General features: G+C 39.5%; 1 pseudogene; it reads left to right on the top strand.

Annotated features, from left to right (window-relative positions):
* The window catches only part of LOC118836502, a 137,994-nt pseudogene extending 122,598 nt beyond the window's left edge, over window positions 1-15,396 (top strand).
* Window positions 15,397-15,801: the final 405 nt, after the last annotated feature.

Genomic DNA, 15,801 nt, shown 5'->3' with positions numbered 1-15,801 from the left:
TAGCATAGTGCCTGACACATAGTAGGCACTTAATAAGTGCTGTTGATTCACTGATTCTTCCTCATAGGGTCAAACTCTTCTTTTAAGATGCAACTTACAGATGAGGATGCAAGCACCATCTGTTGTATGAAGTCTCTCCTGGTCTCTTCCAATTACTAGTGCCCTCTTTCCCAATTAAAATTCCTGTACTTATCTAATTTGAATATATTTGTATTTATTCACCTTATGTTCATGCTATATGTATATATGTGTGTGTATGCGTGTGTATATGAAATACATATATTTATTTATTTATTATCTTCCTCATTAGAATGTAAGCTCATTAAGAGCAGGGATTGTTTAATTCTTTGTACTTGTATCCCCAGAACCTAGTGCAGTACCTGACACATAGTAGGTGCCACAGAGAAATGTTGTTGTTATTTGTCCTTTGTCCTCAAAGAGGACCATGACATAAAGAAGGAAGGAAGGAAGAAGGAAAGAAAGAAAGAAAGAAAGGAAGAAAGAAAGAAAGGGAGGAAGGAAGGAAGGAAGGAAGGAAGGAAGGAAGAAAGGAAGGAAGGAGGGAAGAAATGAAAGAAGGAGCTGTGTTGCCCAACTGGAACTGGCCAGTTGAATCCCCAGTGACTCATGCCACTCACAGGTTGTTTGTCCTTTGTTCTCAAAGAGGACCATGACATCAGGAAGGTGATGTCATGACTTGTGAGTGAATTGGATTTAAATGAGGGAGCCTCACTTTCTCCTCCAGAGCCATCTGGGTTCAGTGGCAAGACATAGATCAAGATGACTGGAGATGTCCCACCCCCCCCCCCCCACCATAGAAATATAGAGGAATAAAGAGATCTGAACCATGCTAACTCCGGTCCACTGTGGCTAAGGGTTGTTCAGGAAGTGTGGGTCTGAAGCAAATGGGTAGTATTTGCCCAGCAGTACCACAAAGTGTTTGTACTTTGGGGCTAGGGGGCTGTGTAATGAGTCACTTCACCTTATGTTTCTGCACATGATCACAAGTTAGTTCTTTGTCATTTATGGCTTTTCTGTGGTTGATGAAATAAAGGCTATGTCATATCTATGGATTATATACTGGTGTGAATGTGGGGAGCCTTTGGCCTATTTTAGGGTCAACCTACATATAAGCTATACTTATTAAGCACTCTTTAGGAGATTATCCTGGGTGAATTCCAGGGGCAGACAAAGGGCCAAGGAAAGAAACTAAAACATTTGGGGTCAGCTCTCCAAAATCGTATCTAGTCTGTTCAACCCTGATTTATTGTGGGTAGTACCTAAGCAATGAGTCACATATAAAAAGGTACAGAAGTAGCAGATGCAAAATTGTACACAGGGAACAACTAGCCTATTTTGGTTAGGACAGAGAGCGTATGAAAGGAAATAATTATAATTAGTTTGTAAAGTTACATCGGAGCCCGATCACAGAAGGCTTTACACGACAAGTAGAGGAGTTAGTATTTTAATCCTAAGAGCAATAGGAAACTACTGAAACTTCTTGAGCAGGATAGTGACATGGTCAAAACTATGCTTTAGGAATATCAATTAGCAGCTGTATAGAAGAGAGATTAGAATGGGGATGTGGTACCTTGTTTAATGACTTAGTTAAAGGCATGACTACTACAGGACTAATAGCTAGCAACCATAAAGCCTCTTAAGATTTTAAAAGTGCTTTACATAGATTATGTCATTTAATCCTCACAATAATCCTGTGAAGTAGGTGTCATTAGCATATCCCCATTTTAAAGATGAGGAAATTGAGACCGAAGCAGGTTAAGTGACTTGACCAGGGTCCCACAGCCAGTAAGTGAGCTTAGGATGTGAGTTTAGGTTTTCCTGACCCCAGATCCAACACATTACTCACTGTGCCGCTAGCTGTTTTACTAGACTTTGGACGGACGATCTATGCTTCATTTCATCCAGAATATCTCCAACAAGGGTTGAACCCAAGTCCGAGCAGCTTATTTACCATCTATAGCTGTAGCCTAAATTTAGCAAATCCTTGATGAAGTTAGGATGGGATTTTGTTTCCTTCTCTCCCTTATTCTTGAAAGTCTCTGCAACACACTATACTTTATGTTATGAGGGTTTTAAAGAGGAAAGTATTTCTGAATGTCTTCCTGACAATTGTGTTAACTTCGACACAAGCCTCTCACCCTGCAAAGGAACTCCTTTCTCTTGTTAATTCTCCTGCAATGCAGAGGCTGCCAGTGCAGGGAGTATCTTTGGGAAGGTTGGTATGCCGGCACTGCCCTTGTCTGATTTTGTGTTCACTTGTCTTCATTTATTTCCACTTATTGATTGTATAGCCCTTGACAGCACAGCAGAGACAACATTAGAAGCATGCAGCAAACACCATTATACCAAGGTTCACAGAAGTTGTACAAACACCCAAAGTCCAAAGTTCTGAGTCCTAGATAGCTGTGCTTGTCCTTCATTTTCGAAGAGGACCATGACATCAGGGAAATGATGACAGGACTTCCAGTTGAATTTGATTTGAGTGAGGGAGGGCTCTGCAAGGTCACCAGACTCACTTTCTCCTCCAGAGCCATCTGGATCCAGTGACCAGATATTTTTCAGGATGACTTGAGATGACCCAGGATGCAATGGGAGACTCTGGCCCTTGTAGGCTCAGGCCTTTTCATGTACTCACTTAGAGTGAGGTAACACCCACTCAGTGAATAGGCCTCTTTAAGAAGTGAGTCAAGGGATGGCCCCTTTAATTAAAAAAAAATGATAAAAAAAAATCAAGCTAAGAGGGGAAGACCCTCAGGGTTGCTGTTCCAAAGAGAAACAGTTACCATTGACATGCATTCTAAGCCAGGAGGGCCCAAAATACAGCTGTTAAGTGAAGCTTGGGCAGGGACCTATTGTGGTCCAATCTATGAGCCTCAGAGTGAACTGGGTTTAAGGTTTTGTGAAAGAAAGAAAGAAAGAAAGAAAGAAAGAAAGAAAGAAAGAAAGAGAAAGAAGGAAAGAAATAAAGGAAGGAATGAAGGAAGGAAAGAAAGAGAAATAGAGATTTGATAACAAGCAAAGCCTAGAATGGGGAGAGGTATATAGTCTCAAAGGATGGCTAATGCAGAACTCATATAGAAGCACTCCAATATTTTTCTCATTGACTAAGCTGTCTCCTGAATCAATGGTACTCTTTATAAATGTTTGTAATATATGTTAATTTTTCATGTTTTACACCAATATTTCAATAGTAAAAGATTGTTTTTCCTTCTGTTGAAACTGCTTTGCTCTGTCCCACACTTCTCATAGGTTCTATGTCTAAATTTAGCATAAGATTACAAATCCGAGACAAGAATCACAAAGGTATGATGATCTCTGGAAGATTTGTAAAATTGAACCAAAGTGAGCTATGATTTTTCAAAGCGCTTATTCTTTTTTTTCCATCTGGGCTTTCTTTTTCTTTTCTTCTCCTTTCCTATCTTCTGCCTCTGTCTCCTTTTGTCTATTTCCCATACATTGATATCCTGACCCATGGCAGATTTATGTTTGACTTCTTGCTTTCCCTTCCTTTCTATCTTTTTCTTTTGTCTTAATTAAATGTCATTTATTGTTTCTGAATGTTTTGCTTCCAAGTAAACTATGTGAGAGTGCTAAAGAATTTGTTAGACTGTCCAGAGTTTTCGATTTGCCATAGAGTCACCTGTATTTAATTTCTGAAGTTCCTCCTTAGGCTCCCCACACATTCATTTTTGCCCACTATTTCCTTTTTGATTTTGTTTCATTTGCATTTCCTTTGTTTATTACCAAGTTTTCCAACGTCAGGACTATTTGGCATTAATAGTGGTTTGGAGAAATATACATTAAATTCATGAGTTGTGCTATCTCAGGAGCAAAGAACTGTATTAAATCGAATTCCAACACCATATAGTCCTGAATAATTTCCTCTTATTCTCTCTCTTTTTCCTATCTGTGACAAGGATTCCTGATAAGTGAAGGGTAGTAACCCAGACCTTAATGGGAATAAAATTTATTTACTCTGGTAAACTTGCCTTCATTGTTAATCACTGCTTTGTAGCGTTAAGTGATAGGCATACTGTTGCACTTGGAACCTTTTCCTAGTATTCCCACAGATTCCCACCCTGATACCTGAGCACAAGAGATGATGAACCCAATTGCCAGTTACACTTGGTAGAGCCTTCCAATATCTGCACTAATCAAAGGTCTAGGGGACCTAGATTTGAAAGGAAGTAGATACTAAAGGGGGTGCAGTTCTTGGAAAATAGATTGACTTTTCTTTACCTCCTGAGAGCAAATCTCCGTGTAAACAGGGTAGTTGTTGACAGACTACCTCAGAGTTAAAATCGTCTGTGTATGCCTATGGCCTGTTGCTGACCACACAGACACAGAGACATATGTGGAAGTGGAAGACAACAGTGTTTCCATTTACCATTCCTCTGCGTGGGAGACAGAAAGAATTTGGGGTTTGAAATATCGGAAGGCCCTTAGACCCAGAGAGCTCTTGGTGGTTTGTTAGAAAGGGCATCCTCTAAACTGACCCTGACTGGGTTTACTTTAGCCATAGCACATTAAGGAGGGAGCCACAAAGAAATTCTAACTCTAAATCAGAGCGAGGTTTCTGACACAGAGTAGAAAGCTGAGGTTTAAAAATAGGTAAATCTGAAAGAGGTACCTAGCCAGGGGTTATTCTGTGTTCTAAAGAACTTTGTGCCTGTGGTGAGAAATCTCTTGAAGGGAACCTTTCATTTTTAGCTAAGGCTGTGACAATAGACGAAACTCTATTTCTGAGGGGAAAAGCCATCAAGGATTTTCTTCTATATTCAGATTACTGGGTTTGTGATGTCCTCCACTTTTCTAAGCCAACAGGAGGTGCCACTATGTGCCAGACTCTGTGCTAAGCACTAGGCATACAAAGAAAAGCAAGAAACAATTTCTGCTCTCAAGGAGCTCATGGTTTAATGGGGGAGACAACATGCAAACAACTCTGTGCAAATAAGGTATGTAAAGGATAAATGGGAGATAATCTTTGTGGGAAGGCATTAATATTAAAGGGGGTCTGGAGAGGCTTCCTGCTGAAGGTTGGACTTTAGTTGAAATGTGAAGGAAGTCAGGGAAGCCAGGAAATGAAGATGAGGAAGAAGAGAATTCCAGGCATTCCGGGACAGTTAGTTAAAATGTCTGGAGTCAAGAGATGGAGTGTTTTGTCTGAGGAACCACAGGGAGGCCAGGATCCCTAGATTGCAGAGCACTTGAATCATGTGTGAGAAGACTGGAAAGGGCCAGGTCATGAATGGCTTTGAATTTTTTATTTGATTCCAGAGGTTATAGGGAACCACTGGAGTTTATTGAGTCAAGGGTAACATTGTGAAACCTTCTTTTTAGGGAGATCAATCTGACAGCTGAGTGAAGACTGGATTAGGGTGGGGAGAGGTTTATAGCGGTGAGCCAGACCATTAGGCTATGCAATAGTCCAGACCCGAGGTGATGAGGGCCTGCGCCAGGGTGGTGGGAGTATCAGAGAATAATGAGGATAAAATTGAGAGGAGTTGGCAACAGATTGGATATGGGATGGGGGATGGTAGTGAGAGAAAGTGAGGAGTCCAGGATGACATTTGGATTGTGAGCCTAGATGACATGGAGGATGTTGGTACCCTTCACAGTAATAGGGAAAGAGGAAGTTTATTTGAGAAAGATAATTAGTTCATTTTTGGACATGTAGAATTGGAAGTCAGGAGAGAGATTTGAGCTGGATAAATAGATCTGAGAATTATCTGTATAGAGATGATAATTGAATCCATGGGAGCTGGTGAGATCAACAAGCAAAATAGTGTATGGAGAAAAGACAGCCCAAGATAGAGCCTAGGGGGTTACTCATGTTTAGCAGGTGCGGTGGAATTTTGGGGGCACCCAAGAGAGTCATCACTCACCAATCTCGAGGCTGGGCTCAGATAATAGCAGTAAGGACTCAATTAAGAGTGAAGTGAGTTGCTATTTATTCTGGTGGGACAAATTGCAAAATGCACAGCAATCTACTTGGAGTTTGACATGAGCCTCCTTTTATACAAATTTTTAGGGCAGCATTCGCGAGCTAAACATTATTCAAAGCAACATTGTACGAAACAAAGAAAAGGAAGGTGTCTATTCAGTGTCTATAAAATACAAGTGTGTACACAAAAAGAGTAATATATTTATTGGAGAATAATGCATATTTTTAGCTATAAGAGATAGGGCAGCTAGGTGGCATAGTAGATAGAGTACTGGGCCTGGAGTTGGGAAGACTCATCTTCCCAAGTTCAAATCTGACCTAAGATACTTACTAGCTGTGTGACCCTGGGCAAATCACTTAACCCTATATGCCTCGGTTTCCTCATCTATAAAATGAGCTGGAGAAGGAAATGACAAACTACTCTAGTATTTTTATCAAAAAAGATCCCAAAATGAGGTCATGAGTTGGATACAACTGAAAACAACTGAGCAACAAATAAAAGATAGCTATGGGTTTGTCATCTGAGCCTCACAAATCTGGTCTCACAAATCAAAGAAATCTGCCCATTGGGTCAGACAGAAAAAGTACTTTCCCAGGACTCTGGAATCCTGTGCCTTCTGCAGCTAAGTCTTTTGGTACTGATAAGAGGCACTGGAGATACTGCAGCTATGTCCTTAAGCTTACTTATAATAAAGTAACGGATGTCAGTTTGCCTTGAAACAGGACTGTTTCTAACGAGGAGAATTGGAGGGAGTCTGTGTTATGCAGACATGAAAGGGAAATGTATGGTGCAATAACAAGAGGTTTTGGTAAGGGATGTTAAGGTAAGGGCAGCAAGGGATTACTCACTAGAAACTGTCTACACCTCACAATCCTTGCCGAAGTCAGTCTCTGGGGTTCATCAGGAGGGTGAGGGGCTTTGTCCACTTCTTCCACACAGGCATGACCTGGACGATGATCCAATAAAGGAAACTGAGAAGAAGCAGTCAGGTAGGAGGAGAACTAGAAAAGAGAAGTTTCAAAAAAACCTGGAGAAAGGCGTATCAAAGGGAAGAGGGTGGCTAAGAGTGTTAAAAGCTGCAGAGTATAGGGGTGAGGATTGAGAAAAGACCATTAGATTTGTCAATTGAGAGATCATTATTAATTTTGGAGAGAGCTGTTTCAGTAGAATGATGAGGTTGGAAGCTTCAATGAGTTGAGGAAAGTGAGAAGTAAGGACATGGATGGCTTCAAGGGGTTGAGTTGTAAAAGGGAAAAAAACAGGAGTGGAGGAGGAGATGATTGTGGAAAGTACCTGAGTGATATGATCTGAGGAAGAAGGGATAAGCGATATCTCTTGGCAAATAGCCTGGACGAATTCAGGGAAATACGAGAAAAGATTCTCAGCTTAGAGAGGCAGGAGAGGGGGAGCCACGAGAGGTAGGAGGAAGAATAAAGTAAAAGAGCAATAGCAGAAAACCTCTGAGATTTCTGCTAAAAGAGGGAGGATTGAGCACATTTTTGTGTTGTATGAAAAGTCTGAGAGACAATATTTCTAGGTAATTAATCATTTTGTTAATTATGGCTAATGAATAATTAATAAAAGAATGATCATTTGGCTTTCTCTTGTAAACCAAAGATAAATCATGGAGGCCTATTGACACTTACATGCTCTTGAAAGAGTGTTTCTGACAGGTAGAAATCAACTCTGATTGGTTAACAATTAATGAGAGCATATTATAATGAGAGTGGACCTATTCTAATGAGGGACTGGGGGGGGGGCACGATTTTGATTACATCACTTTTACTTCTCTCTAGCCAGACCATCTGTCACCTCCCAACCTCTCAACCTCTGGGCAATCTAATCAAAGGGATCTACCCCCCAGCCAAGCCTGTCTGACTAGAACACAATGGGCCCAAATTCACCTAGATTAGATTCTCTTTGTGAGGTTTCCTGATTGAGTGGGGTAAAAATTCCACCTAGTTAAGATGGTCTAGTTGGGGTAAATTTTGGAGCAAGGTCAGAAATCTCCTCGAAAAGACTGGACTTTGAATGAAGAAATAGGAAGTAAAAAACCCTAGATTTCCCTAATATTAGCTGGTTATTAATATAAGAGAAATAATAATTTTTTTCTCATTCTTTTTAAAAAAATTTAATTTGTGGAATAAGTATTTCCGTAACAGAGGACAATAAAAAAGATAACTACCCATGAAATTGCAAACCTATTTACAATTTTCTATTTCTTTCAAATATGCAACAAAATCATCATATAAATGTCTTTTTTTCTTCCCTCACCCCTCTCCATCACTGCCATTAGACATAAACAGATGTGTATAGATATGTGTATATATATATATATGTACACACATATATGTATACACACATACATATATACACCCATATATACATGCATACATATACGTAAAATTGTTCTCTATATACTTATATTTCTCAGTTCTTGCTCTGGATGCAGATAGTGTCTTTCTTCATATGTCCTGTATAGTTAATTTAAGTGTTTATAATAGACAAAATAGCTTATTTGCTCTAAGTCATTCTTAAAATAATATTGCTGTTACTGTATACAATGTTCTCTTGGTTCTGCTCATTTTACTCTTCATCATTTTGTGCAAGTCTTTCCATGATTTTTTTTAAATAATTGAGCTTATCAATTCTTATAGCACAGGGATATTCCATCACAATCATATACCACCATTTGTTTAGCCATTCCTCAACTCATGAGCATCCCTGTAATTTCCAGGTCTTTGCCACCACAAAGAGAGTTACTATAAACATTTTAGAACATATAGATTCTTTTCCTTTTTCCCTAATCATCTTTGGAAATATATCAAGTAGTGATATTGCTGGGCCAAAGGGTATAACGTAGTTTAGTGACTCTTTAGGCATAATTCTAGATTGCTCTCCAAAATGGTTGGATCAGTTCACAATTCCACCAGCAATGAATTAGTATCCCATTTTTTTCAACATTTGCTGTTTTCCCATTTTATCCTTTTAGCCAATCTGGTAGGTAAAAAATGATATGTCAAGGTTGTTTTAATTTTAATTTCTCTAATAATTACAATTTAGAGAATTGTTTCATGTGATTATAAATTGTTTTGATTTCTTCATTGGAAAACTGCCTGTTTGTGTCCTTTGGCCATATATTAATTGGGGAATAACTCCTACTCTTACAGATTTGACACAGTTCTTTATAAATTTGAGATATGAGAACTTTATCTGAGAAACTGTCTATAAATTCCCTCTTCCCCGCAATTTTCTCCTCTCTTTCTGATCTTGTTTATATCTGTTTTATTTCTACAAAACTTTTTAATTTAATGTAATGAAAATTATCCACTTTACACCTAACTTTGCTCTCTATCTCTTGTTTATTCATGAATTGTTGACCTATCCATAAGTCTAATAAGTAATATCTTCCATGTTCTTCTAATTTTCTTATAAAATATCTCTTTATTTCTAGGTTATATATCCATTTTGACCTGATCTTGGTAAATGGTATAAGATATTGGTCTATGTCCAGTTTCTGCCATACTGCTTTCCAGTTTTCCCAATAATTTTTACCAAATAATGAATTCTTATCCCAAAATCTTGTCTTTACACTTGTCAAATACAAAGTTATTATGTTTATTTGCTGCTGGAAATTATATGTCTACTCTATTCCATTAACCTACTTTTTTATTTCTTAGCCAGTACCAGATAGTTTTGATAATTGCTGCCTTATAATATAGTTTAAGATCTGGCACTGCTAAACCTACTTCCTTTACATTTTTTTTCACTATTTCCTTGGTATTCTTGACTTTTTGTTTTCCTAATGAATTTTGTTAATATTTTTTCTAATTCAGTAAAAAAAATATTTTTGGTACTTTGGATGGCATTAAACATACAAATTAGTTTGGGTAAAATTGTCTTTATATGAGGAAGAGTTCGCACCTCAGCTGAGAATGCCAGTCGAAGCCAGAAGCTGGGAACAGAGAAACTAGCTAACTTTGTGGCCAGTAGAATTTTGCCTAGTAGTAATAAGCACCAACCATCAAACCAGTGAAGCATCATAAAGCAATGATTACAGGACACTAGAAGGAAGCAACATGTAGCAGAAAGTGATTGCCACGGCCATCGTGTTCCCCAGAGGCAGCACATTACATACATTCAGGAGAGACTATATTCTGAATGAGACCAGTAGCAGCAGGTCTTGTGGCAGCAACTTGATGACATGAATGAATGACAAAAAAGTATTAAGTGCTCACCACATGCAAAGTCCTGGGGAAACAAATAGAAAAGCAGGTCAGTACAAGCTTGTAAGGAGCTCTTGTTCTAATGAGCAAGACAAGTAAAGGAGATTTCAGCTTTGAGTCTCAGGGCAATGCCCTGTTGTCCTTCCTAACATGAAGCCTAGGTACTATTCTGTTGTTGCTTTTTCTGATTTTTTTTCTAGATTGTGTCTCTTTCTCTGGGGAAATTCTAGTTCTTTTGTTTCCTGAAAAAATACTTATTTATTCAACAAAAAGAAAGAAAGCACTTGTACCAGAAACCACAGAAAGTAAAAAATAAAACAAAGAACACAACAAAACTCACCCTATAATTTTTCCAACTTATGGTCTACCATATGTGACTTGGTATTATTAAGCTGTAGATCTTGACCGCTGGACCTAAAAAACCCACATGACTCACAGTTTCAGCAAAGACAAGTAGAGGCTCACAATAATAGCTAACTCATGGTTCTATGCCTTTTTGATCCTCAGATCATCATACCCTCTTAGTCCTTGGTGGCACAGTGGAAAGGCCTTAGAGTCAGGAAAACTTGAGTTCAAATTTCGTCTCCAATACTTAATAGTCACTTGACTTTGGGCAAGTCACTTACCCCCAGAAACCTCAGTTTCCTCATCTGTAAAACAAGGATCATCATCATCACACCTACCTCTTAGGATTGTTTTCAGGAAAATAATGAGATATTTGTAAAGTGTTTATAAATCTTCAAGTGCTATATAAATGTTAGCTTGTGTTTGTCCTTCATTTTCGAAGAGGACCATGACATCAGGGAAATGATGACATGACTTGCAGGTGACTGATTTGAGTGAGAGAGAGCTATGCAAGGTCACCAGCCTCACTTTCTTCTCCAAGCCATTTGGATCAAGTGGCCTGATATTCATCAGCAGGACTGGAGATGGCCCAGGATGCATTGTGAGAACCTGGCCCTTTCAGGCTAAGGTCTTTGCAGGTTCTCACTTTCAGTGAGGTAATGCCTGTTCAGTGAATAGGAATCTTTAAGAAGTTAATCAAGGGATGGCCCCCTTTATTATTACTAAGTTCAAGCTTAATGTTGAGGCAAAGTAAGGCACTGGTAGGTCAGTGAACCATTAAGAAAAGCAATTTTACTTAGCCCTAGTATAGTAAGAATAATCAGCAAAGTCAGTATATGGATACACCCCCCTTTGTACCCAAGTAAAAACATTATTTTCAGAAGGATGAGATGTGGTGACTCTTGTAGTCTTCAGACAACCCACCAAGTTGAAGGGTCCGGACTCTACTTATGCCAGTACTGCCAGACCCTACCAGGAAGTTAGGCAAAGGTAGGGGAGGACAGGTCTTGGGGACAGCATTATTGCTTTTCTGAGAAACTAAGCCATGTTGGGGATGGGGAGGAGGAGGCATGGGCCCAATCCATTTTGAGGAGGGGAGAAGGTAAGGTGGAAAACCTGGTATATATTAGTTCTGCTTTTGCGCTCTGTTGTTTATCTGCTGGTTCAGCATTCTAGTCTGGTGCTGGCTGCTTCACACTGGGGACCATACGGCTACAGCAATCTTGATTATGGTGTACATGTGCCAAATGATGCATAAGAATTTTTAAAAAGTTACTCTGAAATGTGAGTCTTACGGTACACTTAATATTTTCTTAATAGTTATATTTTTATACTAAAAGTAAGGAAACAGAATAATCTCAGCCTCCACTGAACATGTCCACAGGTTCATCTGACTTTAGACTACATGAGCAAGGCACCTCCCTCCAGATGGCAGGGTGAATAAATAGCAGGTTCTGTTGTCTCTCCCTACCCCCGTCCCCCATCCTCATCAACCTCTTTTAAAGGTTGAATCTGCAAATCTAAAGTTATGATGTGAGAGCAAATGTCAAAGAAAAACTATTATTCCTCATGTCACAGTCATTTTGGGTTGAAGGCCTGGAATTCAAAGGTGACATCTTACATTTCCTATACAAAGATAAGGTTAAAGTTTGGGTCTGTACCTCCAGAATGTGCAATTTCTGTTCTGTCAGACCTTAGTCAAAAGTCAAGCTTGTCTAGATGATTCAATAGCTTTTTGAATCTCAGTTGTTGTTTTTATCTTTGAAAATTCTTCACCATTAAATGTTTGTGATATTTTTAAAAAAGCATTAATATAAAAGAAAAACAGGGCTTATACCGAGCTGATCTTAAAGTGCTTTCCATTACTAACCTTTCCTTCTAAATTCCTTTTTTTGTTGGACAAAAAGGAAGGTGATTTAAGAAATGTCACTTTAGCTTGGGTAAGTTGGGAGGGATGGATCTCAGAAGACTTCTGTGTTAATTGAGCAAAACCACCATGACTTTGTTTCTCAAACATCTAGTGGCTTAACTTGATAGATTATGACCTTATTTTCCTGTTGTAGCCACCTCTGAACTTGAGCCTATGGGAAGTCCCAATATAAGTGTTCTAGGCTGGGCCTGATTCAGATTAGTTTCCTATTATATTTTATGATTGATATTGGAACAAAGTGAGACATTCATAGATCATTCAACACTTGACAAAAGGGGATTTACTTAACCATAGCAGAAGAATATTGGACAAACATAGGCATTAGGACACCTTGAGTTGACTTAGCTGAGTGAAGCTTTCTTGCCTGGGTTCCCATCTTGCCTGGGTTCTCATCATGGTATATCAACAAAGCCTTGGAATTCCCTTGTGGCTACTTTGTACCCTGTTGACGCTAAAGTAACATCAGTAGTCTGAACCTTAAATATTCTGAACCAATCAAATCCTGAGGAATCTTTCAACATCTTTTCAGGAAAAACTAGCTTAGCTTGCATGGATGGAGGAGTTACTATATTTATCCTACTGCAGTAAATGCAAGGGCCAATGAGGAAGAATTATCCATGATTATAACCTTATCTGAAAGTTCATGATACTTTCTAATTCTTCCATAAATGTACATGGTGGTAGAGAAGACACTTTTCTATGCCCTGTGGAGATAACCTGCTAAAAGTCATTATTAAAAGCAAGCTAGCACATCTTTATCACTGTGCCTGCTGAAAGGTAGGTCCTGTTTTGATATAATGACTTAAACCCCCGGTTACTTGGGTAATATTTAAACAAACTGTGGTTGATGAATATAACAGAGAATTGCTCTGCTGTAAGAAACATGGAAGGACTTATGTGAATCGATGCAAAGTGAAGTAAGCAGAACCAGGAAAATACTTCACACATAATGAATGCAATGATATAAAAGGAAATTTATATTGTGTGAATTCATATTGTTAAAACTGAAAGTTGTAAAGCTGTAATGACCAAGTTATGTCCCCCCAAAAGACACCTGTGAACCACAGCAGCAACGGAAGCAGCAGCAGGGAGGGAGGGAAGGAAGAAATAAAGAAAGAAAGGAAGAAAGGAAGGAAGAAAGAAAGAAGAAAAGAAAGAAAAGAAGAAAGAAGGAAAGGAAAGAAAAAGAAAAAAGGAAGAAAGGAAGGAAGGAAAGATGTGTTGCCCAACTGGCCAGTTCCAGTGGGGCAATTTCTATTTCTACTCACAGAGCCTGCTGTTTGTCCTTCATTCTCAAAGAGGACCATGACATCAGGGAGGTGATGCCACGACATGTAGATTTTATCCTGACAAAGTCCTAGAACCCCTCATCTCCACAGACAGTCACCTTTGGGTCAAGTTCTGAAGTAGCAGCAACATTCTGAGCAGGAGTTTCTTTGCTGTTACTGAAACTATATATGGGCAAGAAATTCACAAAGACGATGGTCAAATCCAGTCTCCTAATTATCCAGATGACTACAGGCTTTCTAAGGAATGTGTTTGGAAGATCGTTGTTTCTGAGGAGTTTCATGTGGGACTGACTTTGTAGGCATTTGAGATTGAACGACATGACAGCTGTGTCTATGACTAGCTGGAAATTCGGGACTGTGCCATTGAAGAGAGTGCATTGATTGGTCACTTCTGTGGCTATGAGAAACCACATGATAGCAAATCCAGCTCCAACAAGATGTGGATGAAGTTTGTATCAGATGACTCTATCACTAAAGCAGGATTTGCTGGCAAATTTTTTTTAAGTAAGTTGACGTATGTTCCTGGCCAGACAGAAAAATGGGTGTGAACAGCACTGTGTGAACACACTGGGCAGCTACAAATGTGCTTGTCATCCTGGCTGTGAACTGATGGCTGACAAGAAGCCTTGTGAAGTCGCCTGCAGTGGCTTCATGACCAAGCTTAATGGGACTATTACCAACCCTGGATGACCTAAGGGATACTGCACAAACAAAAACTGTGTCTGGCAAGTGGTGGCAAGGATCTCCCTCCAGTCTGAAGTGTTTGAGCTGGAAGGCAATGATGTTTATAAATATGATTATATGGAGTTCCAAAGTGGGTTGTCCTCTGAGCCCAAGCTTCATGGAAACTTTTGTGACTCTGAGAAACTAGAGATGATTATCTCCCAAAGCAACGTTGTGAGAGTGGAGTTCAGATCAGACAACACTGTTTCTAAATGCAGCTTCAAAGTAACCCTTCTTCCCAGAAAAGGATGAATGCTCTAAGTACAATGGTGGGTGTCAACATGAACACATTAACACATTTGGAAGCTATGTTTGACAGTGTAAAAATGGCTTTGTGCTGCATGAGAATGGCCATGATTGTAAAGAAGCTGGCTGTGAGCACCGGATCAACAGCATAGAAGGAATGATAGCAAGGCCAAACCAGCCTGATAAATATCCCAGCTGAAAAGAGTGTACTTGGAATATTTCCTTCACTCCTGGTCTTTGGACTTTTAACAAATTTGAAATTAAGCAGCACCAGGAATGTGCTTATGATCACCTTGAAGCTGTATGATGGACCCAACAACAAGTCCCCAATCCTCAGCCATTTCTGTGGCAGAAAGAAGCCAGATCCTGTGGTGGCTTCTACAAACAGGATTGTGCTCAGGTTCTATTCTTGATGCTTCAGTGCAGAGGAAAGATTTCCAAGCAAGGCAATAGCACAGAGTGTGATGGTTGTCTGAAGGCAGAAGTCCAGACCAAAGACCTCTATTCCCATGCCCAATTTGGTGACAACAAATATTCTGGGCAGTCTCATTGTGATTGCTGCAGAGTTTGGCCATGGTATGAAATTAATATTTCAGATGTTTGAAGTCAAAGAGGAGAGACATTGTGGGTATGACTGCATGGAGGTCTTTGATGGCTACAACAGCAATTGACTTTGATTGATTTGAGTGAGGGAGGGCTGGGCAGTCACCAGCCTCACTTTCTCCTCTGGAGTCATATGGGTCCAGGGGCCAGATATTGATCAGGACAACTGGAGAGGACCGAGGATGCGGTGGGAGACCTTGGACCTTTTAAGCTAAGGTCTTTCCAGATTCTCACTTAGAGTGAGGCAACACCTATTCAGTGAATAGGCCTCTTTAAGAAGTGAGGCAAGGGATAGTCCCTTTAATAAAAAAAAATCAAACTGGGGGGAAGATCCTCAGGGATGCTGGCCAAAAGTGAAACAGTTACTGTTTACATACATTCTGAGCCAGGAGGGCTCAAAAAAAATAACCATTAAGTGGTGCTTGGGCAGAGACCTATTGTGCAGTCTATGAGATCCATAGTGAATTGGATTT

Source organism: Trichosurus vulpecula, chromosome 1 (assembly GCF_011100635.1).
Source record: "Trichosurus vulpecula isolate mTriVul1 chromosome 1, mTriVul1.pri, whole genome shotgun sequence".
Lineage (NCBI taxonomy): Eukaryota > Metazoa > Chordata > Mammalia > Diprotodontia > Phalangeridae > Trichosurus > Trichosurus vulpecula.
The sequence above is the reverse complement of the archived record's forward strand: the minus strand, read 5'-3'. Positions and strand labels throughout refer to the sequence as shown.